At 42.9% G+C, this 15470-nt stretch overlaps 1 long non-coding RNA gene across 2 annotated transcripts; it reads left to right on the top strand.

Annotated features, from left to right (window-relative positions):
* Positions 1 to 2708: 2708 nt before the first annotated feature.
* LOC307227081 lies at positions 2709 to 12732 on the top strand. Of its 2 annotated transcripts, none has more exons than XR_013843788.1 (2): positions 2709 to 2754; positions 11516 to 12732. It is a non-coding gene; the product is annotated as an uncharacterized lncRNA (long non-coding RNA). The 2 variants fall into 2 exon arrangements; XR_013843789.1 differs by lacking the exon at positions 2709 to 2754 and adding an exon at positions 8229 to 8372.
* The last annotated feature ends 2738 nt before the right edge of the window (positions 12733 to 15470 follow it).

The following is a 15470-nucleotide window of genomic DNA, read 5'->3' as shown; positions in this document are numbered from 1 at the left end:
AAAATATTATGCCCAATATCCTGAGCCCACTTTATCATAACCGATTTAACCATTTCGTCTTGTGTATTCCATTTCAACAGCAAGTTATACATTCTTGATAGTACCTTATTTTTTGGTTCTAACAATTCTGTTTCCAACTTCGATTTCTCCACCTGGAACCCTACCTTTTTGTCATTTTTGAAAACTTCTTTAATCTGAGCGTAATGTAACCAGTCTCGCACTTTATCCTGATAATGTGATGTTATTTCAACAGCTACAAACAATGTTTGGCGTATGATATCCTGAATTCACCAGAACTATGGCTCTGTGGAAAGACTTTTCCTTCAAGTGATGCTTTGAAAAAGGCACGGGACTTCTGTGTTCCCTTCCTGCAGAAGTGAACAACTTCACTAGGAGAGATACTGTGCTTATTTGAAGCTGAAATCTTTTGTGGATGCAAGAGATTAAAGCTGGGGTGAAGCTCACAGGATTAAGGAGGATTCAATGTTCAAATAAATGCAGTCGCCTGGTTCACCTCCTCCCTGCGCGGAGAAGAGCATGCGAAGGACCAGACAAGCCTGACAAGTCTCTCTCTCTCTAGATAGTCCATGGGGAATATTGCCATGCCCTTTATTCCTGAACTACTGAATATTCAAACAGCTATACAGATAAGGAAGAACATAAGAAGACCCTGATGGATCAGGGCATAGACACCATGGCTAGTAGCCATGGGCGGGAGGGGGGGCACCTGCCTCCCCAGTGAAATAATAGAAATATGTAACAAACTGACCAATCGCGTCGGTTCTTGCCCCCCCCCCTAAGTTCTGGCTACACCCTTGCTAGTAGCTACTGACAGCTTCCTAGTCCAATAAATTGTAATATTGTAATTATTGTAATATTGTAAAGATTATTGTAAATTGTAATATTGTAATTATTGTAATATTGTAGATTATTGTAAATTGTAATATTGTAATTATTGTAATATTGTAAAGATTATTGTAAATTGTAATATTGTAATTATTGTAATATTGTAAAGATTATTGTAAATTGTAATATTGTAAAGATTTCTTTTCCCTTCTCTCTAGTCCAATAAATTGTAATATTGTAAAATGGTAATTGTAATTATCACCACCCAGGTACTCCAGCTACCGGGGAGAAGCCATCCTGAGGAGGAGCGCCATTGAACCCCTTGAGCCTCCCTGATCTTCCCGAAATCCAGGCGCTGCCCTGAGCCTGGCGGCGTCTCCGCGAACAGCGCCTCGTCAAACCGCCGTGGAAACGATGCAGCCAAGAAGCTCGACTCGTTTCCCTCTTTTGCTTGGATGAAGAATGGCGGGTTAATATTCCGAGCGGCTTTTCCTGCCACCCTTCGCGGAGAGCGCCAGGCTGGCGAGACGCCGCCACAGCGCTGGGCGGGGAAACGGCTTCTTCGGAGGTTCTCGACGGGGCCGCTTCCCTGCCTCTTACCTCGAGTTCACCCTACGCGGCGCCCGCCTTCTGCCCCCTCTCTCTCTCAGCAGCTCCGCGTCTCCACAAAATGGCCCTGCTCGCTCCCCGTAGCCGAGGAACCCGCCTTGTGTTTGCAGGGGTCGCCCTGGAAACCAGCCACTCTCGCGGGCGCTTCGCGGGCCGCCGACCACAGTACGGGGAGCCGCGAGGGTCATTTCCATCCGCGTTTGAATCTTGACCCTCGCGGCTCCCCGTACTGCGGTCGGCCGCCCGCGAGAGCGGCTGGTTTCCATGGCAACTGCGGCCGCGGGGCTGAAAAGCGACACCGGGATGCAGCCCGAGAAACTGCAAAAGACAAGAAGCTGAAAGGAGTCGCGCAGGCTCCGCTAGGCCGCCTCCTCATGTTGAAGACCCTCCCCGTCCCCGAAGTTATCTGCCTTTCCCAGCAAAACACTAGAAAAATGCATTGGGGGGAGGGGCGGCACACTACTAATTTCAATACCATACCTGGAGTCAGTATTTATTTGACACGACTAAACAACAACAACAAACAGGTAAACTTAGCCCATATGATATGACCCCCCCCCCACTGTATATTTCTATCATGTTTTCATTGGGGTTGGGGGCACCTGGCATCAGAGAATTTGGATTTAAAGAATGGGTGTAGCAATAACACGCGAATTATGGGAGCAAGTGACAGAATCAAGGCAATGACGCAGGTAATAAGGTAAAGGTAAAGGTACCCCTGCCCGTACGGGCCAGTCTTGACAGACTCTGGGGTTGTGCGCCCATCTCACTTAAGAGGCCAGGGGCCAGCGCTGTCCGGAGACACTTCCAGGTCACGTGGCCAGCATGACATCGCTGCTCTGGCCAGAGCCAGAGCCAGAGCCAGAGCCGCACACGGAAACGCCGTTTACCTTCCCGCTGGTAAGCGGTCCCTATTTATCTACTTGCACCCGGAGGTGCTTTCGAACTGCTAGGTTGGCAGGCGCTGGGACCGAGCAGCGGGAGCGCACCCCGCCGCAGGGATTCGGACCGCCGACCTTTCGATCGGCAAGTCCTAGGCGCTGAGGCTTTAACCCACAGCGCCACCTGCGTCCCATACCATACCTGGATAGTCAGTATTTATTTGACACGACTAAACAACAACAACAACAAACAGGTAAACGTAGCCCATATGATATGACCCCCCCCCACTGTATATTTCTATCATGTTTTCATTGGGGTTGGGGGCACCTGGCATCAGAGAATTTGGATTTAAAGAATGAGTGTAGCAATAACACGCGAATTATGGGAGCAAGTGACAGAATCAAGGCAATGACACAGGTAATATTCATGCCTTAAATATTAGCACCTCTGACCCTATTCGGGCGTCCACTGTCTTCGCCTGCAAGCAATCGCGAAATGGGGAAGGGCCTCGCTGTAAAGGCCCAGCGTCTGGCCTGTCGCTTTTATTCCGTGTATCGCCTGCTGCCACGAATTGGATGGCCAAGTTCTGTAATGCAAGGAGCCTTCTCTGCTCTTGGAGGCTCCCTGCAAAACCTAAAGCCCTGAATGTGCGGCGGGGGACCTCGGACCGCTCACCTATAAGCAGCCCAATCTACCTTGCAGGGCTGTCGTGAGAATAAAACTAGGAGTGGGAGAAGCATGTACACGAAGACCTAGCGCTCGGAGGAAAGATGGGATGTAAATATAATGAATGATATTTCTGACCAGTTGTAAACAAGTTCAAGCCTAAACGCAAATGCACGTCATTTGCGAAGCCACAACAGCCCAGTTCTATTCTCTCTGCCCCTCTTTTGGTACCGTTTACGCAAACCATCTTGGTCATCCCTGTACACGTGAATACTTCCCATCCATTGTCTGCTTACACAGGATTTTGACTAGTGTTTTATTCATTTATTTATGTACAAAGCTTGGCAATGAAGAGTGTGTTTCTGGTTTCCCAGCAGCTCCTTTGGCCCTTCAGTTGTTTTGGGACTACAATTCCCATCATCCCTGTTAGCTAGGGATGATGGGAGTTGTAGTCCCAAAACAGCTAGAGGGCCAAGTTTGGCCATGCCTGCTTTAGGGAATGCAGGGCGCTCCTCCCACAACCTTCTTTGTAATACAGTATACTGTTTCCGCACTCATGCACACCTCCCTCGAGTGTATATCTCAAGAGGAGGGCTAATAAAAGTCCAGCTAATCATGGACTATATGGAAATGGGTGAGATGACTGGCAGAATCCGGGACCAGGGAGAAGAGTCAGTGGAAGAAGATTGGAAAAAATTTAAAGTATATCTTCAAAAATATTGTAAAATTAAGGACTGTTAGAAACATGTTGGAAAAAGAAAACTAGATGGTTTTGGTTGAAATGACATAAAGGACTAAGTAAAGATGAGTTGATGAAATTGACGAAAAGAGAGGATGTTAAATTGTAATATATTATGTTAAACTATTTAAATGAAAATAAGGTTGGAAGGGTCTGCTTTAATAACGGTTTGAATTAGAATACAAAATTGGGAGGTGAGAGGAGGTCAAGGAAATAAGTAAAGGAAGAAAGTTATGCAAAGGATTAGTTTTTTCTATTTTTATTTTTTTCTTTTGGTGTTGTTATGTCTTTCTGTATTCTGTATTTTGTATTTTGTATTTTCTTTTCTTCTTTTTGTTATTCTTAAATTTTGAATAAATATTATTTTAAAAAAATTATAAATAAATAAAAGTCCAGCGAATCAACTGCTCTGCTTCTCCTGCAAAATTCCTACCTATCCAACGCCTCGAAGAAGAAAACGTCAGCCGCGCTCTAAGGAGGAACTGAGTGGACTGAATCTGGGAGGAGCAGGAAGAGCGCAAGAACCGCGCAGAGCCAGGAGGAGGCTTCGCTCCTTCCTGCCTGCAGGAGCCTCGCCCCTTCCCTGGCTTCCCCCACGCCGAAACAGCAAGCCGCATGACCGGAAGCAGCTTCTCTATTGGCTGCCTCTCCAGCTGGGCTTGCTGTTGACGGCATGCCCCTTCTGCAAGCAACTTTGCAAATATACAGTACTGTAGAGTCACCATTGCTCATAGTACTGGACACCGACGACAACAGCAACTCTTTATTACGGTCGTAGACCAGCATAAACTGGACAACGAGATCCCACCATAGCTGGCAACTTTTCTGAAATATACTCAGAGTCGCAAAGTGATATCATGCTCTTTATTCAGCTCATAGTGGTGAGGAGGAATGAATGTCCCCTCAAAGTATCTGCTTTATATACATTATTTACACAATGGGCTGCACATGATTGGCTAATTCCGGAATTCTACTGTAAGCCAATCAGGTTGTGGATTCACTTCAATCTGGAGCATGACTGGGTGGTTCCTGCCAACCAATCATACTGCTGCATTGTTCTAGGACCAATCAGACTGCTGCATTCTGAATCCTATTGTTCTAGGACCAATCAGACTGCTGCCTTTTGGATCCTATTGTTCTAGGACCAATCAGACTGCTGCAGTTTGGATCCTATTTGACTCAGTACATAACATTTTCCCTATTCGGAATAAGGGAATTTCCCTTAAAAAAAAGGGAAACGTTGACAGCTATGGATCCCACCGGTCACCATAAAATGGGGTGGGGTCTTTGCAGTCACTGACCTGATCGCGCATGCAAGCAAGCTGTCTCTCACGAACAATGCGCCAGCCCTCACGCCCTTGTTGAACTACCCCTCCGGCCGAGGCCCAGCCTTAAACGACGGGCTCTTTTAGTAACTGGGAGCTGCCTTGCAAACGGGTGGTGGTGCATGGGAAGAAAGGTGATGTAGGTTTGCTGTTCGTGAAGAATGGCTTTCGTGGTTTATGTCTCAAAGGTAAAAGATCAGAAAAGGTGTGAATTTGGAAAGCAGCAGAGGAGTTTTTTTAGAAGCAAACGTCTAGAAGACGTTTTTGGAGCAAACGTCTTAGGCTTTGCAGTGCTGAGTTCCAATGCAGGTAGTGCTAAAGAATTTGCTGAGTAGACTGCCATTGTATTCAATAAGAATACCCTATTGTGTTGAGTGGACATGGTTAAGGAAGAATGTGCTGCACCTCCATGGTGCCTGATGTGAGTTCTGTTCAAGAAACGTGGCTTGTGGAGCTCTCACTGGCTCTCCATAATCAGAAGAATAATAGACATGAGGAGCTTTACACACAGTTTTGTGATATTTTTCCTTTTAAAGGTAAGAAAGAGTGCCTGGCTCAATATGACTCTTGTAGCATCCTTTGCTTGGCTTAGCAGGGATAGTATTTAAGCCTTTTGCAGCTCAGTGTGGCTGGGGAAATTTCTAGGAGTGGCTGGAAGCTTTCCAATAATACAGGGTGAGTCTTAAAAGAGGCCCCCGTGGAACTTGTGTACTCTGTATCCATGGGGCCTCTTTTAACGGATTCACCCTGTATAAGAAGTTATTACTTCCCAGTAGCTATTTTATGGAGATGGGAATTTAGTGGTGTGGATATGGCCCCTACACAGAATTTGAGAAGATATCAGGCTTAAATGTTTGGATATTGGTAGGTCATGTGAGTTCAATGGTTTTGAGAGTTTTTCTAAAAAGCTGGAGCAAAGTATTTTGGGAGCAGCTCATGCTATTCCTAGATGGAAGGAGGTGGGAAGAAACTGGAATATGACTGCATGGTGGACAGATGAATGCAGTAGGGTCATTTGGGAGCGTAATGCAACTTCTGGGAAGGTTAGATGTACCTTGGTAGGGGGAAATTTATTGGAGAACAAATACTGTTAAGCTATAATTAAAAGGGTACTTAGGTGGGCTAAAAGCTAAAAGAAATATGTGAAGGTAATGTTGTGGAAACATTTCAGTAGTTACACCAGTAGCATTGATATAAAAATGAATGCTATCTGGAGGAATATTCCAGCTTTGCTTATTGAGAATCATATGTGCCCTTCTTAACTCTCATCTCATTTGTAAGCTACTTATGCAGCCACACCAGTTTCCTTAGATGCCTCCTACTTTTATTTCTTGTTGTAATTGTCTGTGTTTGGGGCTTCAATATTTCTCCTTTTAGAAACACTTGTCCATCTTGGACTCCCTTCTCTGTATTTTTGACCATGGGATCTCACCCAGTAGCTTTTTCAGTTTTTCAAAATTGGCCTTCTTAAAGTCCAGAGCGCATGTCTGACTACACTCAGCTTTTCCATTCCTCTGTATCATGAAACCCAGAAAGAACTGATCACTTCCTGCCAAGTTTCCCAGTACTTCCACTTTGTTGATCAATTCCTCCCTGTTAGTGAGGACAAGGTCTAGGATAGATGATCCCCTTTTTCTTCCACCTTCCGGGATATGAAATTGTCAGCAAGGCAGTGGAGAAATTTGTCAGACCTTACATTCTTGGCAGAGTTTGAGTTCCAGCAGATATCAGGGAAATTGAAGTCTCCTATATCTCTCCTTTTTTAGTGTTTGGTAATCCGCTCTAGGAAGGCATCCTCCAAGTCTTTTGCCTGGCTTGGTGGTCTATAGCAGACCCCACAGTAAGGTCACTGTTGTTTCTCTCGTCTACAATTTTACCCATATACTCTCAGTCTGCTTTCCATGATCCAAATTTCTTCACAAATTTACACATCCTATACATATAATGCTGCTACTCCTCCCTTCCTGTTTGGTCTATTCCTTTTAAACAGGTCAAACCCCTCAATTCCTGCATTCCAGTCATGGGTCTCATCCCACCAGGTTTCAGTAATGCCTACCAGGACATATTTGCCACTCTGAATTAAAAGTTCCAATTCATCTTGCTTGTTTCCCATATTCTGTGTGAATTTGTGTAGAGAAAACTGAAACCATGAGTTGTTCCCTCCAGCTGCTTCCTCCTTGTAGTTTCCTACGAGATGTCAGAAGCCAGTTAAAAAATGACATAAGCTAGTTACAAAAAACAATCCAGCTTTGCTTTTGTTTACAGCCTTTATGTTTTCTAAAAGTATGTGTAAAATAGTTTCCCTCAAAGTCCAGTGACCAACAGAATAACAGTGCAATACTACACTTTTACTTGGGAGTATGTCCCACTGTGTTCAGTGGCTCTTACTCCGGGGGGATAGCAGTCCCAAACCCAGCTTGGCAACAGCGGATTGTAACACAGTGGTGTAGCCACAGTCATATCCACAGCCTCATTGCTCCCACTGGCTGGGACAGCTAAAGACCTGATGCTGGCGTAGCAATCAGGTCCACATCAGAGCCAACGCTCTGCCAGTGAGGCCAGCCCAAGACCCAGTCAATCATAGACTGATTCAGCCCCTCTATGACCCGAAAATGGCTCATTTTGGATTTTTTTTTGCAGGAATCCCAGTGGTGGATCTTTTGCCTACCTGCACTTTAGGCAGACTGAAGACCACACCAGAAGAGTGACACCGGTGTCATTGTTGTGGAGGCCAGCAGAGCTGGTGCGGGCTGGCTGGAGGAAGACTTCTGCTCCATCCATGCCCCATAACCCCCTATTGTGGGGTTAGCTTGCAGGGTACATGTGCCTAGAATTGCACTGGTTGATTTCTTGGAACAGCTGAAGCTCATTACATTAGATGGTTTAAAAACAGTGAGCAAAAGAGAACATAACTTGATAAAGTAGGGCTGATAATGTAGTAGCAAGAGTTGTATAGAGGAATATTCTTAAATATTATCGTAAACAGTTCATGTAAACTTTAACAGCAATGAATAAGAAATTGAAATAATGTATGTATAAAATTATCCCCGGTTATTTACCTTTGTCAATAAAAGAAGTCCATTTGTCCTGTTTTCTTTCTTGAGAGATTACTACAGACTTGTAAAAAACTTGCTATTTTTTCCATTTCCATTTAAGCAGTGAAGATGATTTGGATCAACAATGGATAAAAAAGCACTCCCTCTTCCATATTGTTGTTCAATAAAATTCAGAAATACGAGTTCATCTTGCGTAGGAGAAGATCAGATTCTGGATAATTGCAAACGTTAGATCTTGGTTGTTTTCAGGTAGAAAGGCGTCTTGCTGTCAAGTTTCCTGTCAACTGAAGTGAACTGGAATTGTTCAGATATATTATAAATCTCGGCAGCATTGCTGTTGGCATGCAAATGATGAGAAAAGCTCTTTGTTTGCTTTTTATATCAACTGCTTTTATATTATACTTGTCATTGTTTGTGGAGGGGACAGATTGAAGGGTCAGAGTGAGAACACCTTATGATGGAAAAACAAAGAATGGCCAGAATGAAAATGTGTCAGACAATCAAAACAACTTTACTTAACTATTCCTATTAGTTTCTACAGAGCACGAAGAGGCACCATGCTTTTTGAATCAAATGGACAGCAATAGCTTTTTCCAAATTATTCACAAATGAACAACTCTAATTATACACACATCGTAATGAGTTTTTCCAACCCTAGCTGTTTGACTTCCCTGGTAACCACTGCATTTTTAGAACACAAAAGCAGTGGATTTTCAATAATGATGCAGTATTTAACTATTTAGGCTGTCACAATACAAGAGTGGGGCATGGAAACAAGGTTGACAACGTTATACTGATTTTACCTTGTTTTTCTATTTATTGGTTTTTGTATACACTTAGAGAGTTTGTTGATTCAGCATTTTGTAAGCCATTCTAAATTAACAAAATCATTTTTTAAAATTAAAAAACACAGGAAGGGGCAAAAAACAAACCCAATTGTGTTGCAGTGTCAAAGTACCATGAAATGCATCTATTTCGGGACTCTGATGGTAGCCTTTCCTTCAGACAAGGATAATGAGCTACCGACACATAATACATTGCTTCTCTGGAGTTAGACCATTAGCTCTTTGAGCTCAGTATTGTCTACACAGGCTGGTAATGCCCCTCTAATGTTTCAGGCAATGCCAGGGATTGAACCTGAATGCAAAGCATGTGCTTTACTGAGCTCCAGCCCTTTACCTGTTACAGGACTGTTGACAGCTATGTGCCACCAAGATGGGAGTCTCTGGGGCTCATGCACACAGTCCTCTGACGCAGGGGCCCTAGACTGTATACTTCAGATCAAGGGATGTCCCACCAGAGCCAAGAAGATGCCAGTCTAGCTAACAAGCAAGTATTGGAGGAAAGAAGGCATTCTACAAAAAAAGGGTTAACACTTGCCATGTTTAAGACTAGTCTTTTTAACCAAAAAAATAGGTTTAAAATTGGGGCTCGTCTTATACACGGGTAGTGCTGAGGGGGTGTTTTCTTAATTTGGAGTCCCCAAAAATGAGGGGAATCTTATACATGGGAGCGTCTAATACACGGAAAAATACGGTATTTTGTTGCTGTCCAGAAACACTCCCAATGAGCCATGTAGGGCAGATTTCAAACTGACTGTTAGTAGAAAAAAGACCTATAAGGGAGGAAGAATTCACTACCCTACAAAAACAGCTGGTGGATGTAACAGTTCTTCCAATGCCACAGGGCCTGATGCCCTTGAGGCATTTCCCAGAAGGCTCCTTCTTTTGTGCTCTGCCTAGAAGCGCAACTCAATAGTCTGGCTTTCCTCTAGGCTCTTTCACAGCACCTTTCCTTTTTAAGTCTGCTTTCAAAGAGAAATTTGTTTGCTATTTCATCCAGTGTTCTTCCAAAAGCCAGCTGGCACTGAATGCTAAATGGCAAAGGAACAAAGGCACAACTTCCAAAAGTATTTGGAAATGTTCTGGGAGCTGCTGAAGCTCTGTTCTTTATAGCTTTTTATCCGGAGGCCTGTTGGCTGTTGCTAGATGGTCATGTCCTTCATGAAAAAGATTCTCACAAAGCCTGCAGATCTTTATTTTTAACGCCTACCCAAACAATTATTTAAGTCCATTAGCAGTAGCATCTGGCTTAACCTACAATTGCCCAGCCACATAGTTGTAATATACTCTTTATCATTTATATAGTGTTGTAATTGGAATGTGGCAAGGAGATGTACATAAAAGGCATATGATAACACCCCAAATCATTGTAAACAACCAATGCAGCCTATAATACTACAGTCCTCCTGCTTTTATAAAACAAAGACTGATAGCCAACTAAGTCACGTTCTGAGTAGACCCATTAAAATCAATGGACAAGTTACTTGAGTCCATTGATTTCAAAATGTCTACTCTGAGTATGACTAGCATTTGATATCACCCAACACCCCAAAATAGTTTGCCTTATTTTATCTACATTGCTAGTTAATCTCAGGCTTTGTAAACAGGTCAGTAGGAAAAGACGGGGGGGGGGGGGCTCTCAATCTCACCTGCTTTTCTCTCAAACACACTTTAAAGCAAACAACTCGTAAAACGAGATGCAGATCTGCAAGTAGCAAAAGTAACTGTTCTCTCAGTTAAAACAAGCTAGCCAAAAGGTTTCACAATGCTTCAGTAAAGAAAACAAGGATGATGTAACAACCTTTTCTACCCAGCTAGGCCTTGTTATTTGCAAATTAACAGATAGGTATTTAACAGATGGGTATTTAATTAATATGGAGATACATTTAGTATTTTTCAGCACCTGGATATATTCATTTTTTATTTTTGAAATTTATATATAATATTTCTGCTTGATAGGGGCTCCCTGTGTAGTTCATGGTTTAAACTAAATATAGTATTAAAAGCCAGGTTCAACAATAAAATCTGTTAAAGATAGGGGTTGCTTACTATAGTTAAAGGATTAGAGTTTTAGAATAGTTTTCTTCAAAATCATTTTTGGAACAGGAAACATGTTTCCATTTATTAGCCAATCTACTCACTTCTTGTATTCATCCATTAGATTTATACATTTCAAGACTCTGTAGTTAATTATTTCACTTGTGATTGGTATATTTACATATTCTTGCATAGTCTTGCATAATAGGCTCTAGAACATATTACACAAGTAATAACAAGAAAATTAAAAATAAGAAGATTTAAGCTTTCTGGCAAATGGGCTCAAAACGGTTATACATTCAGGAGAATATACCCCGGTAGGCTCTTGTTTAGTTGAGAAAACTGAACAGCTGTGCAATTGTGAATAGAACAATACACAGCTGAATGAGAAGGGGTAAGGGCATAGGAAAATCACCATGAGAAAGCATTATTTTGCAGCAAAAGAAAAGCATTCTTTTTATATTATTGTTTCCAACAGTTTAATTAATTATTTTGGTGTTGTTTTTTTTCAAGACTACACATGGAAGCACCCCTCCTCCCCACTGATCAACCCAAATGAAAGATTGTGGAAGGGCCATATGTTCTACATGCTAAGGTAAACACTCCAAACATCTCCGCCTGCAAAGAAGCAATAACTATGCTCTGGACTGACTCAGTCAACCCCCTCCAGCAAGTTTTTATCAGCCTTGATGGGCAGTCATCCAGAGGGCATATGGTTGGGCAATAACCTCCAAGCAACCACAGTGCAGCATGAAGGCAAGTGATTATGTCCTCAAGATTCTGAGGGTTCCAACACTTCTGGCCAAATATTAATAGCTTCAGTAGAGGGTGCAGAGGTGACGAAGCCTTCTTTGCTGCTGTCAGTGCTACAAGATAGGCATGATTACCGTAAGTGCTGGCAGCCATGTTTGGTCATCTTCACTATGAGATTTCCACAATTTGTGCTGCCGTTACCGTCGTACCTGCTTCATAGTCTGAAGCTGCCAGAGAACTCAACATGCCATGTTGGGCTCAGCATTGGAGAAGGTCCCTTATTGGTGATTCCATAGCAGGGGCGCTATATAGGCAGGCCAATGGTCCCCTAAAATTTTCAAGGAGGGGATCCGGACCCCCTCAATATTCCACAATCTGTGGTGGGCCTCCCTGGGCGTCCCTGCGGGTGTGATGGGCCCCAGAGGGCCTACCCACGGTCGGCCTCCCAGCCTCCTCCTGATGCGTGATGTTGCACGTGCACTGGGCTCCCCCACAGTTGGGTGGAACCTAGCGCCTGCGTTCCATAGTGACATCAGGTCCTCAGCAGAAGCACTGACTATGGCAAACATTCCCCCTGAGCATGCAGGAATCCTTCCTATTCCATTAGTCTCTGGGGGTGGACCATCCTGACCTAGGCAGGCCTGCACCCCTGCAGGTGGAATCTGCTGTTGTCATTCTAACCAGTAAACAACCAAATCAAAGGCATCTCTGGCTAGATGTATAGGGCCTATAATGTGTTTGGACAGCTCCATGAAGTCCTAAGCAAGCCTATTTGCAGTAGCAACCTGGCATCCCCCTCAGCAGTTATGGATGGTCCATACAATTTGTTTATATGTTTAGTATAATATGTATATTTTGATACTAAGGAGGCTTCATAAAGTGTTTGTTGTCTCATATCTTAATGCCTTTGAAGAAGAGAAGATGCCAAAATGCACCAGGGTGACTATTTTGTGAAATAAAATTTGTTTTAAGCATAATTTAAAGGGTTCGGTTTCTCTTCTTTTTGACTTCCAGGTTCTCTAATGAACACATGCTAATTGTATGAGATGTGCTCCATATGACTTCTAGAGAATAGAGTTGTATGTAACATAGCAGGTTTAAAAACAAAAGCAGATAGTGTTCTATCCTTATGGTAATAATTATCTCCAATATTTTTATTGCCCCCGTGCCTGCTCTGGGTGTAATTAATCTCTTGTCAGGACTTGAGCCTGCAGTGATTACACATTTTTAATAATATATTTATTTACATATTTAGATACTATTTTTCATTATGAGTCTTTGTAATGCAATTTACAATATCTTAATATGTACAGATATAATTTAAAATGGTAGTTATTATTAAACAATTTAATAAAAGCTATATATATAATTGCATCTTTATTTGAAGTAACACACATCATATAGGGAGAGCGCTCACCACAGAACCATTGAGTGGCATGAAATGTTAGTCCTACTCAAAGTAGCCTACTCTGAGGGTATCTAGTGTTGGATTTCACCTGGTAAATTGAATCTAAAATTATCTAACTGCAGCAATGCACATTTTAAAGGTGTGTCTCTTCTGTCATTTTACCATCTGCTTCCCTAAATGTGTCTTCAGAAGACCACTGGGTAAAACAGACAGAATGCCAGTTTATCTGAGGAAGCAGCAAAATCGAAAAATACTGGGCTGAAAAGCAGCACCTCCACCAGCAGATGGTGCCATATTGTTATGTCAGTGCTGAGCTATTGATAACTGTTTTCTGGTTTGGGGCAGGGAGAGGCAGAGGAAATGAACGAGCTGCTACATCAACTCTGTTTGTTGCTGTATTATTATTATTATTATTATTATTATTATTTATACCACCTTTCATCCGAAGATCACAGGGCAGTTCACAACATTAAAATGCAAAATGAGGTAAACTAGGAGATAAAAGAACCCTGCACAAGCTTCAGATGGCACATGGCTGCCTGGCTCCCAGTCTTTATATTGCCTGATGGGATGCAACTATATTGAATTCAGCTCCTGATGCAGCCTGACTGTTGCCAGCATCTCTGCCACTTCCACACTGAAAACCAGGCTCTCAAGACATACTACAAAGCACACACAGCCAGTTAGACGGGAGCGGGTGGAGCTCTAGTCTAAATCAGTGTTTTCCAACCTTGTTTCCTTCCTGTGCACACACACACCCCATCCTACCGGTAGAAAGGTAGCTACCGTATTTTTTGCTCTATAAGACTCACTTTTTCCCTCCTAAAAAGTAAGGGGAAATGTGTGTGCATCTTATGGAGCGAATGCGGGCTGCGCAGCTATCCCAGAAGCCAGAACAGCAAGAGGGATTGCTGCTTTCACTGCGCAGCAATCCCTCTTGCTGTTCTGGCTTCTGAGATTCAGAATTTTTCCCCCTTGTTTTCCTCCTCCAAAAACTATGTGCGTCTTGTTGTCTGGTGCGTCTTATAGAGCGAAAAATACGGTACTTAAATGTTTTGTTTGTAAATAGAACATGTTTTATTTATAATTTTTATGATTTATACAAATTACCATTAAATAAGATGATGGGAACATAATGAAACATTGTTGACGCAGAAAAATATTATTATTATTATTATTAATAATAATCTGTAAACCCCCACCCATGTGACTCAAGTTGCCCCAGCCACTCAGGGTGGCTTCCAGCATATATAAAAACATAGAAAAACCTTAAAACGCTTCCCTATACAGGGCTGCCTTCAGATGTTTCCTAAATGTTATAATAATTACTCATCGTCTTCACATCTGATGGGAGGGCATTCCACAGGGTGGGTGCCACTACCAAGAAGGCCCTCGGAGCTAGATCTCAGTGTCTGGGCTCCCAGTCTTTATATTGCCTGATGGGGATGCAGATGCTCCTTTAGGTATACAGGACCAAGGCTGTTTAGGCATTTAAAGGTCAGCAGCAACACTTTGATTTGTGCTTGGAAATGTACTGGGAGCCAATGTAGGTATTTCAGGACCAGTGTTATGTAGTCTTGGCGGCTGCTTCCAGTCACCAGTCTAGCTGCCGCATTCTGGATTAGTTGTAGTTTCTGAGTCACCTTCAAAGGCAGCCCCACATGGAACGCATTGCAGTAGTCCAAGCGGGAGATAATCAGAGCATGTACCACTCTGGCGAGTCTGTGGGCAGGTAGGGTCTCAGGTGGCGTACCAGATGGAGCTGGTAGACAGCTGCCCTGGACACAGAATTAACCCATGACTCCCAGGCTGCACACCTGGTCCTTCAGGGGCAGTTACCCCATTCAGGACCCCACACCTTCCCATCCCCTGTCCCCTAAAAACAATACTTCTGTGTTTTCAGGATTCAGCTTCAATCATAGAACCATAGAACTGGAAGGGACCCCAAGTGTCATCTTTCTAGTGCAACTCATGGGCATAGCCAAGAGGGGACAGGGGAGGCAGCTGCCCCCCAGATCAAGTAAAACAATAAAAATACTTAACTAACTAAAACATACATCATTGTAATTGCAAATCTCACTTACCAGTTTTCAGCTTTATGCAGGTTTGGCAAACATACTGACACTTGTCAATTAAAGAATCAAGGTGTTAAATATTATATGTCTCATTATTTCTAAACCATGGTCTATCCTGAACATGAACTTACTGAACTGTGTTAGTGCTTCATATTCACAACATCCTACTGTTTGCCTTTCATGATTGTTCAGCTTTTAAATGAGTCAAGTTCCATCAGTCTCTAATAATAAG

The sequence above is a fragment of the Podarcis cretensis genome (assembly GCF_951804945.1).
Source record: "Podarcis cretensis genome assembly, chromosome: 11".
In the NCBI taxonomy this organism is placed as follows: Eukaryota; Metazoa; Chordata; class Lepidosauria; order Squamata; family Lacertidae; genus Podarcis; species Podarcis cretensis.
The sequence above is the reverse complement of the archived record's forward strand: the minus strand, read 5'-3'. Positions and strand labels throughout refer to the sequence as shown.